This window comes from Bufo gargarizans, chromosome 3 (genome assembly GCF_014858855.1).
Source record: "Bufo gargarizans isolate SCDJY-AF-19 chromosome 3, ASM1485885v1, whole genome shotgun sequence".
Taxonomy (NCBI): domain Eukaryota; kingdom Metazoa; phylum Chordata; class Amphibia; order Anura; family Bufonidae; genus Bufo; species Bufo gargarizans.
The window spans coordinates 194,677,224-194,704,948 of NC_058082.1; the positions used below are offsets into that span (position 1 = coordinate 194,677,224).

Sequence of the window (27,725 nt, forward strand, 5' to 3'; positions counted from 1 at the left end):
AACATGCAACCTGTGAGAGAAGACGGTATAAACATGTTCAAAAAGTGATTTACTGCAAGTGATCAAACTTTCCTTTGCTGATCCTCTAAGGCAGGGATCAGCAACCTCCGGCACTCTAGCGGTTATGAAACTGCAACTCCCAGAATCCACTTTTTACTTCTATGGGAGTTACAAGAACAGCAACAAGTGTGCATGCTGGGAGTTGTAGTCTTAAAGCAGCTGGAATGCCATAGGTTGCTGATCCCTGCTATAAGGGCTCTTTTACACGAGCGTGGCCTTTGCTGGAGTCACGCTCCTTGTGAGAGAGCGTTTGTGCAGTCTGGAATACAGAAGTGCACGGCATTATCAGAGATTGATAATGCTGTGCATTTACTTTTTTATTGTAGATTTTTAATATGTGCCTGCAGTAAATCATGTTGGCGCACAACTCATGGGACACAATTGCATTTTTAACCCATTAGTGACATAATAAATTTTAGCCTTAAGGACTAGTAATAATTTCTTCTAAATTCTTTTTTTTTTCATTTTGCAGATCAGTTGTAGGTTTTTTAGAAACCATTTTGGGGTATTTATAGTGTAGTAAATAACTTATTATTTTATTTTTAGGGAGAGAGATAAAAAACAGCAATTTTACCATTATTTTGTGGAATTTATTTATGGCGTTCACTGTGTGGTAAAAATAACATAACTTTATTACGTGGGTCAGTACAATGATGATAATGCCACATTTCTATATATATATATTTTTTACTATTTTTCCTTTCCTCTTGCAGGCTGTCAGCTCTGCAACTGCTCCCCATCCTCCTCCAAACTGACAGGGAGGGGGGGGAGGGGGGTGACTGCTTTACTGCTCATCTCTCAGGTTTAGTACCAGCTGTCAGCTTTGATGTGGGCTTTGTATTGTTTGAAAGTTGGCATTCCAAGCTTTCAAACAATTTCAGAATGACAGTAATATCTTCACTTCATGGGAAGATATCGCTGTTTAGAAATCGGAATGCAGCTGAAAGTAAAAGCAGGTTTTACCACAATTATTCCTGACTCGATTTCTAACAGTGATATCTCCTGTTTAACCTGGGCTAATGCTGTCATTTTGGTCTTGTATGAAAGCCTGGAATGCCAGAACATATAGGTACTTTTCCCACAGCCCGAGCAGAGCTTGGGCAAAACAGTTAGGTGGTTAAAGGGGTTTTCCAAGACTTAAATATCCTGGGACCCCCACTGATCAACTGTTTAAAAAGGCAGCAATGCTCACAGTAGTTCCGCGGCATTCGCACAGCTTTCCCTTAGTTAAGTTCATCAGTCACATGGCCTAGGCGCAGCTCAAACCCACAGAAATAAATGGGGCAGAGCTGAGATAACGAGCACAGCCACTATACAGGGAGTGCAGAATTATTAGGCAAGTTGTATTTTTGAGGATTAATTTTATTATTGAACAACAACCATGTTCTCAATGAACCCAAAAAACTCATTAATATCAAAGCTGAATATTTTTGGAAGTAGTTTTTAGTTTGTTTTTAGTTTTAGCTATTTTAGGGGGATATCTGTGTGTGCAGGTGACTATTACTGTACATAATTATTAGGCAACTTAACAAAAAACAAATATATACCCATTTTAATTATTTATTTTTACCAGTGAAACCAATATAACATCTCAACATTCACAAATATACATTTCTGACATTCAAAAACAAAACAAAAACAAATCAGTGACCAATATAGCCACCTTTCTTTGCAAGGACACTCAAAAGCCTGCCATCCATGGATTCTGTCAGTGTTTTGATCTGTTCACCATCAACATTGCGTTCAGCAGCAGCCACAGCCTCCCAGACACTGTTCAGAGAGGTGTACTGTTTTCCCTCCTTGTAAATCTCACATTTGATGATGGACCACAGGTTCTCAATGGGGTTCAGATCAGGTGAACAAGGAGGCCATGTCATTAGATTTTCTTCTTTTATACCCTTTCTTGCCAGCCACGTTGTGGAGTACTTGGACGCGTGTGATGGAGCATTGTCCTGCATGAAAATCATGTTTTTCTTACCTTGCAGACTTCTTCCTGTACCACTGCTTGAAGAAGGTGTCTTCCAGAAACTGGCAGTAGGACTGGGAGTTGAGCTTGACTCCATCCTCAACCCAAAAAGGCCCCACAAGCTCATCTTTGATGATACGAGCCCAAACCAGTACTCCACCTCCACCTTGCTGGCGTCTGAGTCGGACTGGAGCTCTCTGCCCTTTACCAATCCAGCCATCTGGCCCATCAAGACTCACTCTCATTTCATCAATCCATAAAACCTTAGAAAAATCAGTCTTGAGATATTTCTTGGCCCAGTCTTGACGTTTCAGCTTGTGTGTCTTGTTCAGTGGTGGTCGTCTTTCAGCCTTTCTTACCTTGGCCATGTCTCTGAGTATTGCACACCTTGTGCTTTTGGGCACTCCAGTGATGTTGCAGCTCTGAAATATGGCCAAACTGGTGGCAAGTGGCATCTTGGCAGCTGCACGCTTGACTTTTCTCAGTTCATGGGCAGTTATTTTGCGCCTTGGTTTTTCCACACGCTTCTTGCGACCCTGTTGACTATTTTGAATGAAACGCTTGATTGTTCGATGATCACGCTTCAGAAGCTTTGCAATTTCAAGAGTGCTGCATCCCTCTGCAAGATATCTCACTATTTTTGACTTTTCTGAGCCTGTCAAGTCCTTCTTTTGACCCATTTTGCCAAATGAAAGGAAGTTGCCTAATAATTATGCACACCTGATATAGGGTGTTGATGTCAATAGACCACACCCCTTCTCATTACAGAGATGCACATCACCTAATATGCTTAATTGGTAGTAGGCTTTCGAGCCTATACAGCTTGGAGTAAGACAACATGCATAAAGAGGATGATGAGGTCAAAATACTCATTTGCCTAATAATTCTGCACGTAGTGTACAGTGTCAGACGCTGTGCTTGGTGAGCACGGATAAGGCCACTGCGCTCATAGGAGTGTTGGTGACTTCTCAAAACAGCTGATTGGCAGGGGTCCCGGGTGTTAGACCCCCTTCGATCAGATACCGATAACGTATATAGAGGATACTTCATCAGTATTTAAGTCTTGGAAAACCCCTTTAAATAAAACAAAGTTTTTATACCTAGTTTGATATGTTGAAAGAGATTAGTATACACTTTTAAATGCAGGAAAAAGCAATATATTTGTGTTCTTTTATCAACAGTGTTGAAGATAATAGTCTCCAAACTCATGTTCCTGTTTTATAATAACGCAAGATTTAAACATAAAACCAAACACTGGTAATTTAAAAAATAAGCAAATGACACAGATTTCAGTGCTGGCAGAGTGAACTTACACTTTCTTAAAAAGATTCCTGTGTGTGATTATCTTCAGTTTCTCCAGGATCAGGAAGATGCCACAACGGATGAAAAAAGTTTCATGTTTGGTTAAAGCCTCATTTAACAGTAAAAGATTGCCTTCACTGAAAACACAAATATAACATTCAAATAAGGATTCTTGTGACTTAACTCACATAATATAAACTGCTGCCTGGTAAGAAGTATACAAGCCAAAGCAAATCAGCATATTTCTGAGAAATCAGGTACCCTACTGGTAATACTACAGGTATTATCTACATTGGTAATATCACATGTACATACACTGCATTCAGAAAGTCTTTTTTTCACATTTTATGTTGCAGCCTTGTCTTAAAATAAAGAAAATTCAAGTCCCCCCCCCCCCCCATCAGTCTGCACTCAATACTAAATGAGAAAGTAAAATCAGAATGAAATTTTTTTTTTTGATAATTTATTAAAAAGAAAAAACTAATTTCACATGGACATAAGTATTTAGACCCTTTGTTATGACACTTGAAATTTAGCTCTGGAGGCCTCCTATCGCTCCCAGCTGTGGTGTCAGGTCCCCGCTGATCTGATATTGATGACCTATCCTGAGCATAGGTTATCAATATGAAAAGCCCAGAGAACCCCTTTAAGATCTACTGGCCTCCAAAGGTCTATCAGAATATTACGAATTATTTTACCACCACTGATGGCACATACCGGACTGCTTTTGTCACTTCTGAAAACTGCATTAGGTTGTATTTTTTCAGGAGCTGTATGGTTGGCATGTGACCCTAAGGGTTAGAGGAAAATCAGTTACATATTTTGTATTAAAGGGAACCTGTCACCAGGATTTTGTGTCTAGAGCTGGGGACATGGGTTGCTAGATGGCCGCTAGCACATCCGCAATACCCAGTCCCCATAGCTCTGTGTGCTTTTATTGTGTAAAGAAAATATTTGATACATATGCAAATTAACCTGAGATGAGTCCTGTACGTGAGATGAGTCAGGGACAGGACTCATCTCAGGTTAATTTGCATATGTATCAAATAGTTTTTTTTACACAATAAAAGCACACAGAGCTATGAGGATTGGATATTGCAGATGTGCTAGCGGCCATCTAGCAGCCCATGTCCTCAGCTGTATACACAAAATCCCGGTGACAGGTTCCCTTTAAGTAACGCAGAGCAAACAATACATTTGGAAATGATTGCACAGTGCCTTGAAAAAGTATTCGTACCCCTTGAACTTTTCTAAAAAAAATTCAAGTTACACCCACAAACGTAAAAGCATATTCTTGTGTTAGGATGGCCCAGTCAAAGTCTAGACTAAATTCCCTTAGAAATCTGTGGCAAGACTTGCTGCTCACAGGAGCTCTCCATCCAATCTGATTGAGCTTGAATGGGCACAAATTTCAGCCTCAAAAAGCCTTTACCCTAAAAGACTTAGGTAGTCCTACAAAGTACTGACTTACGGGGGCTGAATACAAATGTACGCCACACTTTCTAGATTTTTATTTATAAAACATTTTTGAAAACCATGTATTATTTTCTTGTCACGTCACACATACTTGCTACTTTGTGTTGGGTTGTAATGGGAAAAGATTTGGAAAAGTTCAAGGGGTAAGAATTCTTTTTTAAGGCACGGTATAAACACATGAAAGCCTGTCCTGAGTTTCTGGTCCTGTTCTGATGAAAACAAGATTGAACTTTTTGGCCTCAATTCTTAGAGTCGTGTCTGGAGAAAACCAGTCACTGCTCATCACCTGGCAAAAACCACCCCTAACAGTAAAGCATGGTGGGGCCAGAATCATGCTGTGGTGGCCGTACATGGTTTTCAAAAATTTTCATGAATAAAGATCTGGAAAGTGTGGTGTGCATTTATATTCTGCCCCCCTGAGCCAATAATTTGTAGGACCACCCTGAAGTAGGCATATGACGATTTAGCAGGACAAAGACTGTGTAGCAGACTGAGTTTGTGATTTTCTTTAGGGCTACAGGTAAACTTACTAAATTATCTTAACCCAGGGTAATCAGAAATGGCAAAATGCAAGATCTCATTATGCTTTGAAGCTAATAAATTAGTAACAGAGTGGATGCCCCTTGTACTGTAGACAGTTGTCAAGTGACTGAAGAAGGAGATCTACACAAAGATGGATATCCCATTTATGGCCATTTCAGATGGTAGACAATAGATACACCTGTGCCCAGGCAGAGTTGTGACTGCCTGTAAGTTTTCCTTGTCATTTTTAGGTTTACCCGGTGTGTGCCAGCTGGGGTTAAAGGAAGTCTGTCAGCACTTTTGCCCTCCCAAACTGACAGCACATCAATACATAGGTTAAGTGGCAACCAGTTTGAGCATAACAGAAAAAATTTGATTTTTGTATTCACCAGTAAAATCCTTTTCTTGTTATGTTCATTGGGGGACACAGAAGGCCTTGGGTATAGCTACTGCCACTAAGAGGCAACACTTTAATGAAGAATAAGTGTTAGTTCTTCGGCTATACCCTCCTGCAGAGACCGAGCTAATCAATTTGTACCCTACATTAGGAGCGGCCAGGAGAAGGTAACAGAAGATAACCCATATACTCCAAATGGGTCAAAACAAGAAGCTGTTGGACCCATCCTAAAGAAGCCCAAAAGCTGGATGGAAGCTGTCTGCCCCCCAAAGAACGTAGCAAGAAAAGCATTTTGCAGGAGAGTACAAAAATCCCCAAATTTTTCTTGCGCGTGTCATTGGAGAGGACACAGGATACTGTGGGATGTTCCAAAGCAGTCCCTGAGGAGGTGCGGTGGAGGGACAAAAATCTTATAGTACAACCGGTAAAGCTGAATGCAGAACCCAGCAACTGATATATGTCTGCAGACTCCAGAGAGGAAGAACCCATAAAAAAAGTACCGATAGTGGCCTCTCATAGAAGAGGACTCAGAACTGCTGTAAAAGGTTGAAAAACCAAGAGGTCTGGGCAGTGAGAGAGCAGAACTGAGAACATACTCTGGGATGAATGAAAGCCTAACAAACTACCCCCTATAGGCACCTTTCAAATGGAAAAGACAAAACAAACAGGCGAAAACATTAGAAAAAACTTCAGTACAGACTCCAAGAGGAATGGAATGACTGCAAAAGGACCCAGACCGTCTAGGCTGTGGGGAATCCCCCTCCATTGACGGAAACTGTTGTCATGAACCGGAGAAAAGATATGGACCTGAAATATAAACAAAAGGTCTTCTGTCTACTAGAAAGAGGAGCATGAAAACGAAGAGAAGCACGAAAGGATAGGATAGAGAGCAAAAAACATAACAAGTCAAGAGGGTATTACTTCATAACCTCCCAAGGAAACTTAATAAAGGGTAGGGAATATACGTGCCGACGTGGTGATCTCGTGGAAACTGAATTACCGGTAAGTCTAATTCCGGCTTTCCACCTCATCACCACGACGGCTACGAGGACATATAAAAAATTATAGCCGGGGGGGGGACCGCCTCAAGGACCTTACATCCAAAAGACAAGTCTGAACTGGATAGGTCTAACCTATAGTGCTTAGTGAAGGTGTGAATGTTAGACCAAGTAACATCTTTACAGATATCTTCAAGGGAAGCTCCTGCCCGCTCGGCTTGGGAGGAGAACATAGCTCGGGTAGAGTGGCTCTCAGATTTGTGGGGCAAGGAAGGCCTTGAGACTCGTAGTAAATGGAAATTGAATCCCTGATCCACCGAGCTAAGGAGGACCTGGAGGCTTTTAGACCCTTATTCTTACCCGAGAATAGGACAAATAGGTTATTGGATCTACGGAAATCTTTAGACACCTCGAGATATCGCAGGACTGAGCGTCTTACATCAAGTGAATGGAAGCTAGACTCCCTATCATTAGAGGGATTACTGCAAAATGAGGGTAATACTATCTCCTAGTTACGGTGGAAATCCGATACTACTTTAGGTAAAAACCCTGGATCTAATTTAAGGACAATTCGATCATCGGTGATACGGAGATAGGGTTCCTGAATTGATAGAGCTTGAATCTCTCCTAACCTTCTTGCGGACGTGATGGCCACCAAAAAAGCTGTTTTTAGAAAAAGTAGTTTGGTAGAACAACTAGCTAGGGGCTCGAACGGGGCGAGGGTCAAGCCTGTGAGCACCGTATTGAGGTCCCAGTTGGGGATCCTGGTTTTCAGAGAGGGGTGTAGTCGAGAAGCAGCTCTCATAAATCTTCTGATCCAGCGATGATTGGCTAGATCCTAATCAAAAAAACAGGCTAGGGCCGAGACTTGTACCTTCAAGGTGGAAGGTCTAGGACCCAATTCAAGTCCCTGCTGGAGGAAATCTAAGATCTTCTGGAAATTGGGCGGCTCTAGATTTGGGGCAGGACTGCCGATCCAGGAACAGAATCGCTTCCAGATCTTCAGATATATTGAGAAGGTAACTTTCTTCCTACTTGCTTTTAGGGTAGAAATCACCTGGTCAGAAAGCCCTTGAGATTTCAACCTCTGGACTTCAGGATCCAAGCAGATAACTTGAGGAAACTCGAGTTTGGGTGAAGTATCGGCCCTTGATGAAGAAGGTCCCTCCTGGAGGGAAGAGGCCATGGGTCCTCTATCGATAGGTTCTTTAAGGAAGGGAACCAGCTCCTTTTTGGCCAATAGGGAGCTATTAGGATCAGAGTCGAGTCTTCTAGGTTGAGCTTTTGAATTAATTATATTACACAGATATGAGCCGTTGGGGTTTAAGGTACCTAGAGTTAGAAAAGACAATTTTGGAATAATGGTCACCTTTAATATTTAACTTTTATTATTAAAAATAAAATAAATGCCCTAAAATGAGGTGCAGAATTGGAAAGAGCAGGGTGGAACCACCCTACTCTTGGTGAGTATACTGAGACTCTAGGGAGGGAGGGAGGAAAGGGAGGGAGGGATGCTGGGTCTCAGCCCCTAATAGCGCCCTATTAAAGGAGCCCTGTTCCCGTTCACCACCACCTCCTAACCAAAGCCCTCAGTTCTCCCTAAGCAGTGCTCTGACTGCCCAGCTTCGTCCTGACAGGGAGCAAGTGAGGGGGGAGGTAGTCCCTAGATATCGTTGTGGTACACAACCTGCGATACGCCACCAGGTCCCTGGAGGCGATCGCTAGTCGTACACTAGACCTGTGAGGATAGTGTCCTGAAAAACAATATATGTGTGGGTGTCAAGGTAGAACACCCCACACAAGTATTCGTTGATGATGCTGAGAAGCTCAATAACCATGGGTGGCCCGACGCGTTTCCCTGTTGTGTTACAGTTCGTCAGGGGCCCCAAGAAATGGATATAAGCAACAATAGGGGTGACTTGTCCACCAGTTGGGACAGTTCACCAAATCACACTTAAATTGTAAACAGCACGGTTATTAACAGCTGATATGTATCATTACTATTTCAAGCAACCCCCATAGTGTGGCATTATAACGAGCCGCAGTCACAGATGGGGGTGAAGAGAGGTACTTAGCTCGTCAGGAGTCACCGGTCAGTGGACCTGTCCCTGCGATGCAGACTGGTTCCTGTTCTTACACAGTCTGTGTGCTGGATCCCGCGTGTGGCAGTGCAGCAAGAGACGCCGGCTCAGCTGCACCATTTGAACCATCGGCGTCATCTAAGCTCCGCCCATTATGCCGTCATGTGACCCATCACGTGACCACAGCGTCATGGTCACATGGGGCGTCACATGATCGCAGGTCCTGCGACCATAGTGAAATGAAGCAACATAACCAGCAGGTTATTTAGATATGCAAGTGTGCTTATTGTATGTAAAGCACAATCACTGACCCACTGTATATGGACCTCATGGGGTAACCAGGATTCGGTCCCCATGAGTATAAGACGGAGAGGTTCGGTCTGGATGCCCTAGAGGGATAGGGAAGTCCCTACCATTTAATGAATGAAATTCCATATTCATTCAGATGATTAGTGCGCCGCTGTGAACCACAAGTCAATTGGCGCAGCGTCACTTTTAAGAGTATTTTGGCCGGAAGAGAAGTAATAAACAAATGTCCATATACTGTAATTACCCAAAAGTGGATCAGAGTAACGTCCCTGCTGTATGTGACAAATTTTCCAGAGTGTCCATTAGTGATAGTGTATGCCCCTAATGATGAGCAGAACCATTCAGGTTGGGAATGGGTCTGCGCTGGAGATAGTCAAGTTGGGAATGGGTCTGCGCAGGAGATAGGAGATACACTCAGATGAAACAGCTGAATGACAGCTGCTCATTCAGACCCTGTGGGTGAACAGTTTTTAATTGAAAGATCCACCAGGTCTCTCTTTGTAGGATCTTTTGGTCCCAATTGCCTCCCCTGTTAGGGGGTGGGACAGCCTCAATACCCATAAAACGGACTTCTGAGTAATCCCCGCCATGGACCGAGGTCACATGGCGTGCCAAGGGGGTATCCTTGTGATGACGTAGGTCCCCCAAGTGTTCTCCTATCCTCCTGCGCAGCTCCCGCTTGGTTTTCCCAATGTATTCAAGGCCGCATATACATTGTGCACGATATATCACACCTCTACTCCGACAGTTAATGAACTGCTTAATGGTGTGGGTGTGATTGGTCACATGACCAGTAAAACTGTGTCCCTGTTTGATGTAGGGGCAGGCAACACACCCACTGCAATGGTAGGAGCCAATTGGGGCTCGCAGCCATCCAATCGATGCGGTGCCGGCGCCAGAGTAGTGGCTGAGGGCTTTGGTTAGGAGGTGGTGGTGAACGGGAACAGGGCTCCTTTAATAGGGCGCTATTAGGGGCTGAGACCCAGCATCCCTCCCTCCCTTTCCTCCCTCCCTCCCTAGAGTCTCAGTATACTCACCAAGAGTAGGGTGGTTCCACCCTGCTCTTTCCAATTCTGCACCTCATTTTAGGGCATTTATTTTATTTTTAATAATAAAAGTTAAATATTAAAGGTGACCATTATTCCAAAATTGTCTGAGCTTTTGAATTATCCTGGGAAGCAGAGGCAAGAGTGGGAATGCATAACAGAGATCCCAGTCCCAAGGAATCTTGAGTGCATCTAGAGCCCAAGGGTTGTCTCGTAGATTCAATGAACAAAATGTCGGCACTTTTGCGTTCTTCTTGGAGGCGAACAGGTCCACCTGTGGAGTGCCCCACCTTTCCACCAGAGTCTGAAACACGTCCTGATTCAGTATGGTCTATCAACTGGCGACTGAGATAGTCTGCCTCCACATTCAGTATCCCTTTCAAATGAATTGCGGAGATGGACCTCACGTGGGACTCTGCCCAAGCGAAGATTTTTCTTGCGATGGACATCAGCTTCTCCGATCTCGTGCCTCCCTGGTGAGTATTGTCTGAAAGTATTTTTATGTGATGACCCACAAGGAGGACTTCTGCCACTTTCAGAGCTTTTCGGACCGCTTCCTGCTCCCTGAAGTTGGAAGATTGGGAGCGGGTTATCGGAATCCAGGAACCCTGAAAGAAATGATCTCCCACTTTCGCTCCCCATCCTTTTTCGCTTGCGTCCGTAAGAACTTGGATGTAGGGTGTCTTCTCCTAGGCGACTCCCAAGGACAGGTTGGCTGTGCTTTTCCACCAGTTCAGGGAGGCCTTCACCGCAGGAGGGATCAGAACCTTGTGATTCAGTGAGGACTGTTGTTTGTCCCAAGCTCTGAGGATCCATGACTGAAGAGATCGGAAGTGGGACTGGCTCCAGGGAACGGACGGGATGCAGGACGAAAGAAGGCCCAGGAGGCTTATGGCTTCCCTTATGGGACAAGACCTCCTGTTCTGAAACCGACGAATCTTCAATTGGAGGCTTTTGATCTTGTCTGGTGGAAGAAAGGTACGTTGAGCCCAGGAGTCCAGGATGACACCTAAAAACTGGATAGCGCTGGAAGGTACAAGATTTGACTTTTTCTGGTTCACCAACCACCCTAGATCCTGGATGAGAGATAGGAAGGTTAATAAGTCTGATCTGAGATTGTCCTCTGAATTCCCAACCAAGAGGAAGTCGTCCAGGTATGGAATAATCACTAGTCCCTTGTGTCTCAGGAAGGCTACCATCTCGACTACCAGTTTCGTAAAGACTCTGGGCGCAGATGATATCCCAAAGGGGAGGGCCGTGAACTGGAAATGGCTGATTACCCCCCTGTGTTCCTGGATAGCAAATCTTAGGAACCTCTGGGATTCCAGATGAATTGGGACGTGGTAGTATGCGTCCTGAAGATCCACTGAGCACATCAGGGCATTCTTCCCTATTAAGGGGATCAGGGACTTTAGGGATTCCATCCTGAACATCCGATAAATTATGAATCTGTTCAAGGCTTTCAGGTTTATAATTGTACGGAAAGACCCTTCTTTCTTCTCTACCAGAAAAAGATTTGAATAGAAGCCCTGACCTAGTTGTGAAGGAGGGACCCGTACTATCACGTCCATTGCTAGAAGGCTCTGAATTCCCTGCAGAATTTTTATGCATATACTGGAGGAGCTTGGATTCGTGACGATGAAGCGGTTTGGGGGAGATGAGGAAAGTTCGATTCGGTAACCGAATTTTATGATGTCCCGGACCCAAGGATTCGGGGTAATGGACTCCCACGGAGTCAGAAAATTCCTCAATCTCCCCACCACGCTGGCGTCATTGTTTGTCGGAGGACTTACTTTGGGAGGAAGAGGGGTTACTTCTACCCCTGCCCCCTTTAGGATAGCTCCAACGTCCTGACTTCCCCTTATCCCTGAAGGGTTTATTCTGGCTAGTGGCTTTCCTCAGGGAAGCCCTTTTTCTTCTCCGCAGCCTTTTCAAGGATACGGTCCAAGACCGGGCCAAAGACATATTCCCCTGAAAACGGAATGGAGCATAGCTTCATTTTCGAAGTATTGTCGCCCGACCAGCTCTTCATCCACAAAGCGCGGCGGGCTGCGTTGGAAAGCCCAGCATCCTTTGCGGTGAATCTAACGGATTCAGCCGAGGCATCTGCCATGAAGGCTGTTGCGGACTTCAATAAGGGGAGGGACCTAAGGCTTTCTTCCCTGGGGGTATTATCTCTAATGGGAGATTCTAACTCGTCTAGCCACAACCTCATGGACCTAGCTACCGAGGTGGCCGCGATGTTTGCTTTTAGATTAAACATGGTAGCTTCCCATGATTTTTTTTAGGAGACTATCTGCCTTCCTATCCATGGGGTCACGCAACTGGGAGGTATCTTCAAAGGGCAAGGCAGTCCTTTTATTGACTTTAGCAACCTAAATGTCCACTTTGGGTGTCTCATTGAAAATCTTTCCCTCGTTAGAGTCAAATAACAGACGGTTCTTAAAGGATTTGGATACCCCCAACCGTTTCTCAGGGTTGGACCATTCATCGAGAACCATATCTCGAATATTTTCGTTAATCGGAAACACACAGGTTTTCTTAACCCGGAGTCTCCCGAACATTTCGTCTTGAATTGAGTGGGCTTTTGGGGTGTCTTCTATCCCCATCGTGGCCCGGACAGCCCTTAGAAGGTCTGGCATCTTATCTAGCGAAAAAATAAATTTCCTCTCTGACTCAGTAGTGTCAATATCAGAGGAAGCCTCCTCGTCCTCCCAGACTCTAGATGTAGAAGCATCTTCCCCTATTACCTCCAGGTCAGATAAGGAGGGAGAGGGTTCCCTTCGCTTTTTAGGTGGAGGCGGGTCCCTGAGAGAGGGGGAAATTTGGGATAAGGAGGTCTTTACTTCGTCATGGATCATAGACCTCAATTCATCAAGGAAGGAAGGCTGTTCTTCCGCAATGACACTAGAAATGCAGTCCTTGCAAAGTTTCTTGCGGTAGTCGTCCGGAAGCCGTTTGAGGCAGGACACGCACTTAGCGTGTTAAAGAACAAGTAACAGAGCAATAAGCGCTTCCCCCACAGGGGACTTACGGTAGGCGGCATAGGAGGGTCTCCAGGGGAGCAGGGTTCAGCCGACATGACCGCATACAGACTCCAAAGTATGCCAGTACAGGAGACATTCAGCGCTTGCTGGCGCCGAAATTTGAAACTGGAGACACTTCCTGGATGACGTCACTTCCCTCGTCCACCGGAAGTGACGTCAGCCGCCTTCAGAAGCACTTCGGTGCGCACCCAGCGAACGCCCCGGAGGATCGGCGGGAGATCACGACCGGGAGCAGGCTCTCATCTAATAATGGAGCGAGGCCTCCCTCCTTCACCCCTGCCCAGCATTAGTACGCCGACCGCAGCAGGGCAGGGGGAACACCGGTAGGTGCCAAGGAAAAAAGGATCCGTCTTCATCTCCCCACGGGAGACTCTCTCTGCCCCTGTCCTCTGTAGGGACAGGAAACACTGGTGGTGGTGGGAGGGGGGGATTTAAACCCTCTCTCTGTTCCTGCCCCTACAGAGGTCAGGGGTCAATCTCCTCGTAGCCGTTGTGGTGATGAGGTGGAAAACATGGTACTGAGGTCCCAGAAAGTACTGTCAAGCATGTGACCCAGGCAAAAGGGAGACATCCCTTGCAGGGGGGATTTCAATAGTGAAAAGAATGCAGAATTATGAGCGATTAAAACATTTTTGGGGAGCCCATGGTGAGGGGACTGCGAAAAACACATTTAGTGCCATGAAACGCAACTGTTGCAAGGTGTAACCTCGTACATGGGAATCAGGCAGACAGACGAAAGTCTTGGAAGGATAGACGTACATAGACTCAATTGGGTACACATATTGAGCCCCGAGCTCAAAACAATAGCTACATCATGACAGAGAAAGCGGTAGTCCTAATGAAGCCAATACAGTACTAAGACTGGAAATCACCTCTGCATGTGGAAGGGGGTAATGACGCTCCCAGATGCAAATCGGAAGTGCATATGCTGGACAGACAAGGCCTCTAAAAACTGCTCAACTAGACCAATACTGAGTGAAACAAAATACCCTTGACCAGTACAAGGGATGCTGTGTGGAATCGTCACATACACCGATAAGCTATAGGCCCTCCCATGAAGGGGGAAATACTGTTATCTGATACATGTAAGGACTGTGTAGGCACCAGGGATAACATACTATAGAGGCAACACAAGAATTCCACCTAATGAAGAGAGAAAAAAAAGAAAACTCTGTGAAAAACACACCCGAACTGTACAGTTACATCAGATAGAGAATCTAGTAATGGCGCAATCATCCGATGGGAAAACCTCAAATTTTATAGATCTAACATTTAGAGGTAGTGTGAAAATGCTCCACCAGGAAGTAATGTGGCTGCCTGGTACATGACAGAACTATGTAGGGCCATATACAACGTCTAGTGTGCAATACTGCGTAACTGACAGAAGCCATGTAAGTTCCCAGTAAAACCAGAATCGAGCAGGCTACTCCACCCTTAAAGGGAGTAATGCATCTGACTGGAGCACATCAAAACTGCATAAGCTGTCCAGCATCTCAGCAGACGACAGACAAATATTCAATCTCCTGAAGTAAGAAGACATACCAAGTAGCACCCAAAAGCGCAATTACTAAGTCCATTGAGGGTGGTAATGCAGCTACCTGGTGCATGATTAAACTGTATAGGACGTTACTGCATGGTGCATAAAAGAACGGAAAAGGCTGGGAAATCCAGCAACAGTACAATCACTCCCCCTAGAGAAGAGCGGTGCGGTTGCCCAGAACAAAATTATTCCATCTATTGCTGAGGCTTGTTACATACAGAGTTTTTCGCCTCTGAAGGGGAGATAAGGCTGATGCCTAGTACTGGATAGGGTTTGTCTGATTTGGCACTTAGTGATAATGAACTTATTCTGCCCATTGAGGGGGGTAATAAGGATCAGAACTATGTAAACCTGTCACATATAGTGCTAGGGACAGCACAAATACTTCACCACTGTATGGGAATAAAGCTAATGACTGGGGCACAAATATTCAATAGGCTAGTCAGAAATGTCTAGAAGACAAGGCACGGTAGAGGAAAGAAGCAGAGGTATTGGATCCAGTAGGAAGGGGGTAGTGTGCCAATTAGGGTAGATCTTACCTGGTCTGTTGTAGATCTCGTCCCCCAGGCGAGGCAGAGGAATGTCCAGCTCATCCACGGAGTAGAGGAGGTGGAGAAAAAAGGAGAAGGCACAAAAACTTCACCACACCCGAAGAGGACAAGAGGGTGTCAGGGCTGGAGAGAAGCTAAAGAGCACGCCCATTTCGCCCACTGATAGCGCTGCCTTTTGGGAGAAGGATTAGGACAAAAGCAAAGATGATGACTAAATTAGGCACTGATGCCTGCACGCCTTGCTCCCCCATCCAAATGTGACATCAGGTGCAGGAGCCTCAGAGAATGTGGGAGAGAGCTGCCTTCCTTGAACATACTAGTGTCCAACGTGCAATCCTCTGAAAGGGGGGCTGTTGGACAGGCACTGGCACATCACTAACCTCAGTAAGGGAAAGACATCAGAAGGGAGAGGAGGACTGGCTGGAGCTGGCTGGGAAAGATCCGAAGTCGGAATCCCTGGCATAGAGCCTGCGCTAAGAGCCAGTGAGGGAGTTCCAGAGAAGAGAGGGTGCAGGTTTAGCCTTATCCTAGAATAGGATAGGCCCAAACCCAAACGTTAACATCTGGGGGGCCGGGGAGGAGAGCAGAGGAGAACTCCCATTACCAAAGGCTGTCTCCTGCTGACACCAAGAAAAACTGATTATCTCAGTGTCATAAAGCTGAAGTGCTCACACTATTTCTTCACTTAGTATCACCTTCTAGTGGCAGCAGCTATACCCTTGGTCTTCAAAGTCCCCCAAAGACACAAGAGTGAAAAGAAGTCTTAATCATTTATGCAATGTGATGCCAGATGACTGCTGGCATTACCTAACTAGTGGACAGCTTTAGGCAGTAAACCCTCCTGAACCCCTCCTGCAGGAAACCACGACAGCTCCAGCTCCAGAGGGGAGGGGTTCAGAAGGATTTACTGCCAAACGTTCAGAACACTTCACCGGTAAGGAACACCCAGTGGACACTTGGCATCTTGGCACCAGTGTTGCACTTGGCAAGTGTTTAAAACTTATGCGACTACTATCAATGAAACCATAGGTATGTGTAAACTGATTTCCGTGTCATATACTGTCAGCGGTATAGGTGCGTAAAGAGTGCTACATATTCTAAAAGAAGCACCACACAACAAGAGGCAAAAATTGCATCTGGGTTGAAGTCAATTTTCAGTATAAAAGGGGTACTCCAGAAGTTATCCCCTCTCCACAGGATTAGAGCTATTAAATCGGTGGCCAACTGCTTGAACTCCCACCGATCATGAGAACATGTGTCCCGTACCCCGCTGGGGCCCCCCAAATGAACAGAGTAGCAGGACAATGCCGCTCCATTCATCTCCATTGGATTGCCAAACACTGAATTCCGCCATCTCCGCCAGTTCCTAGAGATGAATAGAATTCCAGAGCACATGCTCGACCTGCCGTTCATTTCTTGTAATCGGTGGGGTCCCAGCAGTTGGACCCCCACCAACCTAACAGTCATCTCTTATTGTGTGGATAGGGGATAACTTGAAATCACCAGAATACCTCTTTAAAGGGGTTCTGCAGTCCTTTTAAACTGATGACCTATCCTCCGGATAGATCATCAGCATCTGATTGGCGGGGTCCGACACCCGGGACCCCTGCAGAGCAGCTGTTTGAGAAGGCAGCGGCGCTGGCAGTAGCGCCGCGACCTTCTCGCTGTTTACCGCAGGCCCAGTGATGTCACGACTAGTAGGCAGGGGTCCCAGGTGTCGGATCCCCACAGATCAGATGCTGATGATCTATCCGGAGGATAGATCATTAGTTTAAAAGAACTGCAGAACCCCTTTAAAACCCCTTGTTTGCATAATATATTGGGCTATAAGACGCAGCTACAAACACCAGGGCACTCACCAGGAGCATTTTTACAGGCAGCAAATATATTAGAATCATCCTTTTATTTTTCTGACAAGAGCGGAGACAGTTCCTAAAGGCAAATGAGAGATATTCCTCAGCTATGGAGACAAAAAATTAAACCAAGTTTAATATAATCAATTCATTTACAAGCCAATAAAAGAAAAAAGCTGAATACAATCTTCAATAGGACAGCCCTGATGTGTGCTTATTTACTCCCTTCTTTTTTCAGTTTTCATTGAGCTAGTGGATGGAGACAAGCTTCTATGATGTCTTGTATGCACAAAGCACATAGAAAAGAGGAGCTCCTGCTCGCTTATCTTTCTGTAGTACACCCTCAGGTGCAACCTTGGCACACAGAACATTACACAGCAGTACTGCGGTGAGATTTGGGGGTACTCTCTCTTCTTACAGAGAGCGCATTAAATGCCATGGGAAAGCTTATAGGCCATACATGCTCCTTTGGAATTCAGGGAAGAAGGGATGCAAATGAGCTCTTAGGGTACTTTCACACTAGCGTTTTTCTTTTCTGGCATTGAGTTCCATCCTATGGGCTCTATCCTAATGCATTCTGAATGGAGAGCAATCAGTTCAGTATGCATCAGGATGGATCAGTTCAGTCCCTCACGTTTTTTGGCCAGAGAACATACCGCAGCATGCTGCATTTTTCTCTCCGGCCAAAAATCCTGAACACTTGCCGGAATGCCATATCCGGTACTAATTTCCATTAAAAAATGTATTAATGCCGGATCCATTACTAAGTGTTGACATCTGTTCTGGATAATAAGTACATAATAATGTACTGAGTATAACTAGTTGCAAGTGAGAACACAATATACAAAAAGAAAAAGGAAAGTTAGAAAAGAGAAGGGGGAAGAGAGACAAAAAAAATTGCAAAAAAACAAGACAGCAATTAAATCAGAAAAGAACAAAACCCAGGATCCCTGAAGGCAATAGAAACTTGTAGGCCCGGGTGCCCTCTAAAAAAGAATACATCAAACAAACATGGATGGACAGTTGGAGAGCTCTTGGAATGCCAACCAGTCTTGCCATACCCTCCAATATGATATATTATAAAGTTTGTTATCAATACTACTGCATCTCCCATTAATTGAGGCAAAGTTTATTGGAAGGACAGACTCTAAGAAACACACACAGTGCCATGTAGTACAAAGCAATCAATGCCAAATGACTGCTTTTAGGTAACATATCTTTCTTGAAATCGCTGTCAAACATGGCTTTACGACCAACATAATATTTGTAAGTGACCCTTTGTGAAATGCTATAATCCTCCTTAAAGTTGGAGCTTTCAATTGCTCTGATCAAGGGCTTGCATAAGTGAAGTTTACTGATCTACAATTGAATAAAACGTATGGGTTATGAAAGTCAGGTGTGCCACTTACCCGATTGTAAAAAAAGCTATTACTTGTAAAGAAGGGCATGTTAGCCAGCCAAGTGTTCCTTCTGAGCCAGGCTGGGAGAATGACATTAAATACTTTCCGTACGTATAAAAGAGGTCTTGGTTGCATGTAATTTGAATACAGTTTAGGTATCATGTGTATATACAATACAGACCTAAAGTTTGGACACACCTTCTCATTCAAAGAAAATTGTAGATTCACACTAAAGGCATCAAAACTATGAATTAACACATGTGGAATTATATACATAACAAAAAATTGTGAAACAACTGAAAATATGTCATATTCTAGGTTCTTCAAAGTAGCCACCTTTTGCTTTGATTACTGCTTTGCACTTTTTTGTTATGTATATAATTCCACATGTGTTAATTCATAGTTTTGATGCCTTCAGTGTGAATCTACAATTTTCATAGTCATGAAAATAAAGAAAACTCTTTGAATGAGAAGGTGTGTCCAAACTTTTGGTCTTTTCTGTATATATATATATATATATATATATATATATATCAGTAATGATTTACCTATTTCACATCCATATTCACAGAGAATAGGAACAGATGAGAGCTCTTCCGTACTTTCCATAAATCTGTATGGAGCAGGAGCACAAATGCTCAGCCAAGTCCACTGTGACCATCCTGGAGAGGAAGGATAAAGATGCCCCATTGCTAGGAACCCCAGCAATGTTATTTGAGGGAAACCCTGTTTAAGGAAAAAACACATCTGGAAGCTTACCTTAAAATAAATTTTGAAAAGCTGATTGACGAGAAACAACATTCCCCACTTTTTTGAGTCCTCAAAAGCTGCACGGCTGTATAATAAAACAGTTATAATGTATTAATGAACAAATCAAAAAAGATCTAAAGAGGAACACATATACATGTGCTGTGAAAGGATCAAAATACACCTAAACTTCTATTTTTTTCTATTGTATAGTTAATATAGAATGTTAATATAGAATTTTAGGCAGGGCCTTATTAGTTGGCTAGGGGAACACATATACATGTGCTGTTCTCCCTGTTACCCACCCTCCCTGCATAAGGAGCGCCAGAGATTCAAGTACTGCTTTTTTCTTCATTATACCTGCAGTGAAGACCTATACAACTGTGGACTTTGTCAACCTTTTTACCACAAATACATCTATCCGCTGTGGTATGATACATCTCCACAAAGTATACATCAAACCGCGAGTGGTAACTATTTAGTCCAAAATTGTACTCCTTATTTTTGTGTACTCAGTGTCTATCTGTGCATAAGCCTATCTTATATATGCAGTTATCCAAGACTCTTCTGTGGGACTTATTTTAACTAATATTGATATAAAAGCTAAGTTTTAGTAGGATAATTATTCAGTGATATACATATATATATTAATATAGAATGTGGCTTTCAAGGACTAAAATATTGAAGGTCTATCCTCAGCATAGTCCATCAATATTCGTTTAGGGGGTTCGAGACCTGCTGCCCCTGAGGATCAGCTGACTGAGGGCACGGCTCCGTACTTCTAGTAGTGCCTGAGCGGCAGTGAGCTGTAATACCATGCACAGCCAGTAAAAGGCAGCCTAGTCTGAATGAAAAAAGAAAGTGCTTGTCAGCTGAAAACAGAATTATCCCATTTTACTATGGTACAATGAGTTGTATGGGCTATATAATCAGAATACTGCAGGATATGTAACGTAAAACGGGTTGCCCAGCAATTTTAAATGGGGTTTAGCAGTGCTTGGATACTGATGACCTACCGTCATCAATATCAGATCGGCGGGGGTCCAACTTTATGAAGAAGAAGTGGCACTCCTGATAGCACCCCTCACTTTCCTCTTCACTGTTAACTTTTAGGATAGGTCATCAACATCTAAGCACTGCACAACCCCATTAAAAGGTACAATAATGTTTTTTATATTCATCACCTTCTCTAATAGAAAGCGAGTTAAAAAAATAAATAAAATTGTACCGTTTAATGGGGTTGTGCAGTGCTTAGATGTTGATTACCTATCCTAAAAGTTAAGACACATTGCTAGGATATGCCACTACTTTCTGATTGGCGGGGGTCATACTGTCAAGACCCCACAGATCCTGAGAATAGACCTCCGTTTTAGAGCTGCTTGCCCCTACACTTTTCCCTGCTCCTGGACTCTAGCTGTACAGAGAGCTCTGTTTACTTGGTCCCTATGACCCCCTTAAAGGGGCTGTGCCACTAACAACACCTATCCACAGGACAGGGAACATAAGTGTTTGATCACTGGGGGTCTGACCTTTAGGACCCCCAGTAATCACGAGAACGGGAGTCCACAAGTGCTGCTGAACTGACCTATGAAATTGCAGTGCATGTGTGAGTCCACTGCCCCACTCACTTCTATGGGACTGCTGCCAACACTGTACTCAGCAGTCCAATAGAAGTGACTGGAGTGGAGGACATGAATGCGATTTGCACCACTGCTCCATTCTCATGGGGCAGTCCAGCGGCACTTGCAGACCCCCGTTCTCGTGATCGCTGGGGGACCCAAAGGTTGGACTCTTGGCAATGAAACAGTTATCCCCTGTCCCCAACCCCTTAAAGTCTGCAACTATGTTGGGCCTTGAAGACAGTGATTTTTTGAAAAATATTTTTAAGCGCCATAACTTTGCTATTTTTCTGTCAACGCAGCATTATGAAAGTGTTTTTTTTTTTTTTTTAGGCCAAGTTGAATTTTTTTCAATGGCACCGTCTGGTGTACCTATAATGTATTTCACAAAATCATGGGAGACAAAAAAAAAAGCAGCAATTCTGCAATTTTTTGTTTTAGGAGTATAAAATGACACATCAACTTTAATTTGATGGTCAGTAAAATTACAGATTTTTATGTTTTACTACTTATGCTCAATAAAAACACTTTTTGACCGAAAAAATAAAAATCTATTTTATGTTTTGCCATCCATAACTTTTTCTGTTACCAGAGCAGTGTGGGGGTTTACTTTTTGCAGGATGACCTGACTTTTTCTTCTTTCATTGGTAACATTGTGGAGTACACCTGACTTTATGATCACTTTTTATTCTAGTTTTTTGGGGAGGCAAGATGAACAAATTTTTTTTAATCCCACTAGGGGATTGCTTACTCACTATAATATGCCAAAAGGGCATACATAGTGCGCACAGCATCATACATATAGTTTATGTCTAAATAGTGTAAAAATAAATTGAAACTTTTAATTTTTTACATCACCAGATTCTGACCCCCCCCATAACTTTTTTTTATAGTTCTATGTACTGAACTTTGTGTGGGCTCATTTTTTGCGGGACAATCTGTAGTTTTTATTGATACTATTTTGAAGTGTGTGTGACTTTTTGATCACATTTTATAACATTTTTTTGGGTAAGAGAAGCGATGAAAAAATGGCAAATTGGCCATTTTGACCCTTTTTTTTACGCCATTCACCGTATTGGAAAAATATTTTTAGATTTTAATAGTACGGGCGTTTTCGGTCGCGGTGATACCCATGATCTTTTTTTTTGTTATTTAGGTATTTTTTTATTATACGGAAAGGGGGGTGATTTAAACTTTTATTAATTTAACATTTTTTTATTTACTTTTTTGTAATCTTTTTGAAGCTCGTGTTTGAGCATATAAAATCAATTTTTTTATTTTGAACAATCATGTATTCTTTTAAATTTGTTTATCATTGACTATTGCTCATTTCTTATGTTGGTCAGCCACCTGGTGGCCAAAATAAGAATTGCAGCATGAATGCCCTCAGCCTCTTCTGTGAAGTTGAGCGCATTCAAATCAATTACTGGTATCCACACTGGCCACAGAGGATGCCGGTAACAGGCCGGGAAGCGCAAGCTTTTCGACTATTTAGATGCTGTGATCTCACTTGATCGTGGCATCTAAAGGCTTTAATTACAGCGATCGTTATTATTGTCGGTCGCTGTAATTAGCGGCAGGTCTCTGCTGTTTGAAACAGCAGAGATCTGCCGGCCGTGACACCCGCTGCACGTGCGAGCGGGCGCCATGTTTGCCTATTGCTCCAGCGCCGTACATATAGCGAAAGGGTAAACGTAGTGTCAGGGTACACCGGCAGTGCTTTGTGCTCACCCTTGGCAGCAGCAGATGGGTTCCAAAAAAGTACAAAATGAAATACTGAAACCATACAAAATTTGGTAAAGTATATCTCTTAGCTATAATGCCTACATCTTATGAGACTGCAATTTGAGTTCAGGGAAGGAAATACTCACGTATCACTAGCACACACCCTGAAACAGCTCATTAACAGTTCGGCAGCTTTCTCCAGCATGTCTCCACTTTTTCCTTTGCCTTTTTTCGTTAGCTGTTGGTCAGCCTAAAGACACAATATGAAGTAAAAGGGTTAAAGGGGGATTTTGGTTTTGGCAAATTAAGCTTACATTATATAAATGTGTCCATTCCTTGTGGGTCTTAAGGGGTTGTGCAGTGTAAGGATACTGATGGACTATCCTCAGGACAGGTCATCAATATCAGATCTGCATGGGTCCGACTCCCGCCGATCCCCCGTCTGAAGGGTTCACAGCATTCGTGCAAGCACTGCCTCCTCCATTTCGTTTGTGGCAGTGGTGCAGAGTAGTCACAACTGCTCGCCCCGTTCACTAGAGGATAGGCCATCAATATCCTGACACGGAAAAACCCTTCAAGATCTAGGGTCATTGCATATGATATTTTATGGTTTACTGGCCATGTGAGCATGGTAAAGGTGCACGGAGCTTTCCTTATATACGTGTCACCCATGGTAGCTCACTTTTAAGAGAAATAGAAATATCAGGTCAGCAGGAGAAGTGATGTCAGTAGCTCTTCATGTATGTAACAAGATCATCAAACAAAAAACTTAAACTTACGCTGTTGGCGAAATATCTCAAATCCAGAGTAATAGCATACATAATAGGCAATGCCCTGTAACAGAAAAAGAAAAATGCACATTTATTCAGTATTTGCCAGCCCATCAGAGGTGAGGCAGACTTACTAATACTCTCTCATTTTTAGACAGTGTCAGTGTCAACGGAGGACAGCAGCTTTTACAAAGTGGCCTTATACTGGATGATAAATCTGTCCCCTGTCTAGGCTGACATTATACCACCTATTAGTCGAGTTACCTTTGCTGCATTTTGTGGCAGATGTCGTTGCACTTTAAACCACGCCCCTTTTCTGGAAGCCACTCCCCCATCCTGGCCGGCTAAGCCCCCTTGGCAACCAAGTAGAAATAAAAGTTGAAATGAAAGAAAGGGTGATCCAGCCCCGGCACAAATCTGTCGTTGCGACAGCTTTATTTTTCACATATACAGGGGACAGCTATGATTAAGAACCACAGTGTTCGAAACATGTCAACCGAACTGGAGTAGGAGGGGGGAGATGTTTATTGTATGTACTGTCCCCTGTAGATGTGAAAAATAAAGAAGTCGCAGTGACAGATTTGTTCCGGTGCTGGATCACCCAGTCTTTCATTTCTATGTAAGCCGGAGTTTGCCTTGGCTCGAACCGTGCACGGAGAACATGAGGTGAGCTGGACTTATTACTTGCTTAATAGAAATAAAAGTGGCCAAAATACGTACAAATGTGCCCCATGATCGATGGCCTTTTCATTACACAAAATAACGACATGCAGTATGTGCTAGGATATGTCGCCCCTTACTGATCATTGGGGGTCCATCCGACTGCACTCTCACAATCCTGACGATGAAAGATGGGCAGCATATGCTAAGAGGACAGATGAGTACAATAGAAAGGTGTAGTGTATGTGATAGAAGAATCATTATATGTAGGACTATATACTGTACGGTGCATTTTTTGTGAAGCCTTAAAAAAAATCCAAGATGGTGCACAATAAGTTTTCTTCCATACCATCTAGAATAACATTAAAATGACCGCACAACCTCCCTTTTTTTTATATATAGCTCAGGTACTTATAGCAGCCTAATAGCTCAGCACTTGGGAGCCATTGTTCCGCAGAATACAAGCATGGAGTAAGAGACACAAAGGTATGTGTTCGGAATGCATTTACAATCTTCTGTGGGGCAATGCTGGGTGGAAAGGACTTGACAGACCCCCTTGAAATAGGTTGTCCCTTCAGGAATGTGTGACCATGTAATCCATGGTCTAGAGAAGAAGCCGCTCCTTACAGTAACACGTGCTTGCATGGTCACACTCACCAATTTTCTTCTTTATGGGCCTGGAAAATCTTCATAAACGATGTAAGCTATGTTCAGGCAAACACTTAGAATAGTGGATAGAGATATAGAAATGCAGTAAGGATGTGCCTGATGAAACATGGCATACTACTGGGTCATGGGGAAACATTTCTACCACTTAAAAAGGATATTGAACGACAACAGTCTGGAACTTGTATGCCTCCACGAAATCATGGTTGGAAACAGCACAGGTGCATCTACAAAGAGAGTTCACAATACATGGACATCATTATAAATGAAATAGGCCAAACATATGATCAAAAAACACCCCATTATTTCTCTAAATGAACAGTGCTCTGTGTAATTAATTACACCTTTAAAGAAGTTGTCTCCCAAAAAAATATTCTATATTTTTTAAACCAGCACCTGATCTGAATAATGTTGTAATTGGGAGTAATTCACTGAAATCCCTCTGTATAGCGCCACCTGCTGTTTGCCTTTTTTCTAAATTCTCTGTCCAGCTAACTGAGGGTGACATACTGTACATGCTCCGTTTCATTGTTCAACTGCCACCAGCTGCAGCAGAAAGGACACGTCCCCTAAGCATAAATCTAGAAGAACAATTGTAGCAACGGATGGGCAGATCTCTGTATACATATGAGGTACAGGTCTAGGTCTAGCTTTGTTAGAGATTGTCATGTACTATATGATCTCTGATTTTCATATTTTTTTTACTTATGGGATAACCCTTTAATTAAATTAGATGTTTAATATAATATATACAAGTATAACTGAGCTGATACTGTACAAATATAACTAGCTAAAGACGCAATGTATGATATAACATTGTCACATTGAAAACAATGGAGGTCATTTATCAAAGACCAGCGTTTTACGCCAATCTTTGATACCCCTTCTGCTGCCTGAAGATGCACTTGATTCATGTGGTGGCCAAGGCTCTGTCTTAAATTAGGGGAATCTACTGGAGCAGATTTCAATTGTCATTTACTCCTGGAAACAGGCTTAAATGTTGGGGAATTTGCAGGGGCCGGCCCCCACCACTCCTCAGTGGCAAAGATGGTGTAAAAACATTGCTCCTCCACTTAGGTGCATAGGCACTTCAAATTTGCTCAATGGAAAAGTGTGACTGTATTATGCCAAAAACTGACATAAAGGGCCATGATAAATGAGCCCCAATGGGTGGTGGACACCAGATTTTTTGGCACAGAATCCGCTGATGTCGGGGGGAGTGAAGGGTTGAGCATGTTGGATTTTAACATGCCCAATCCTTTTGTTGTTAAAGAGGTTGTCCCGGCTTTTAATATTGATTTCCTCAGGATAGGTCATCAATATCAGATCAGCGAGGGTCTGACACTGGGCACTCCAGCCAATCAGCAGTGTGCACGTGCCGTCTCCATTCTCTCTTCCTGCTCGCCACTTCATGTCTATGGGCCAGCATCAGCGGACAGGAAGAGAGACAGGAGATGGCGTGTGCGCACTGCGTGTGCCGTCTCCTCATACAGCTGGTCGACGGGGGTCCTGGTTGTCGAACTCCTGTTGATTTGATATTGATGACCTATCCTGAGGGTAGGTCATCAGTAGAAAAAGCCCAGACAACTCCTTTAAGGAAATCATCCACCCACCGCAGGTGTCTGGCAGCAGCCTTCTCCCCTTTCCATTAACAACACATGCATGCTCAGCCACGCAGGATGATCGGGACAGAAAACTGTCAGCTGAACAAACACTCAGCCTCATCTTAGGTGCATAGTCAGCTTTAGAATGTGGTGTCAGAGATATTCATATTAATCACTGAGTGGTACCAAAATCTCCCCTAAGTACACTCTTAGGCCCCTTGTAGACGAGCGTGTCCGGATTAGGTCCGGATGCGTTGCGTATGCGATCAGGGAAAATCGTGCGAGTAGGTACACAATTGCAGTCAGTTTTGACTGCGATTGCGTTACGATGTTCAGTTTTTATCGCGCGGGTGCAATGTGTTTTGCACGTACGTGATGAAAAACTGACTGTGGTACCCAGACCCGAACCCGGACTTCTTCAATGAAGTTCGGGTTTGGGTTAGGTGTTCTATAACATGGTTATAAGGGAAAATAATAACATTCTTAATACAGAATGCTTACTAAAATGTGGCTTTAGGGGTTAAAAAAATAATAAAAAATTAACTCACCTCATCCTGTTGTTCGCGCAGCCGGCCTCTTCTTTCTTCTTCTTTCAGGACCTGCCAAAGGACCTTTGATGATGTAATCACGCTCACCACAGCGTCCCCTGAAGTCAGCACAGGTCCTGCTGAATGAAGATAAAAATCTCTGATGTCTGATGTCACCATGCTGACCAGGTGGTGAGCGTGATTACGTCATCAAAGGTCCTTTGGCAGGTCCTGAAAGAAGAAGAAAGAGGATGATGCCGGGTGCGCGTACAACAGGATGAGGTGAGTTAATATTTTTTTTATTTTTTAACCCCTCAATCAACATTTTAGTAAGCATTCTGTATTAAGAATGCTATTATTTTCCTTTATAATCATGTTATAAGGGAAAAAAGGGAAAATAATACAGTAAATTGACTTTTATCAATTTACTTACATCATCTTCTAGCAAGCATGCGTGAAAATCGCACTGCATCCGCACTTGCTTGCGGATACTTGCGATTTTCACGCAGAACCATTCATTTCTATGGGGCCTGGGCTGCGTGAAAAATATAGAACATGCCTAGATTTTCACGCAACACACAAGTGATGCGTGAAAATCACTGCTCATGTGAACAGCCCCATTGAAGTGAATGGGTCCGGATTCAGTGTGGGTGCAATGCGTTCACCTCACGTATTGCACCCGCACAGCATTCTAGCCCATGTGAAAGGGGCCTAAATGACTGCAGATGTGATCTCATTAGACTGGGTCTTGCCACAAGAGGGTGTAAAAGTGCTTTCCTGCTGCCCTAGGCTCTCAGAGGCTACTTTTCAGTAGTGTATTTATGGATGCAGCTTGTAATCCTGTTTACAGCTAATCACA

The 27,725-nt window shown here is 43.6% G+C and overlaps 1 pseudogene; it reads right to left on the reverse strand.

Moving 5' to 3' along the window:
• The window catches only part of LOC122931475, a 37,383-nt pseudogene that overhangs the window by 3,229 nt on the left and 6,429 nt on the right, over positions 1 to 27,725 (reverse strand).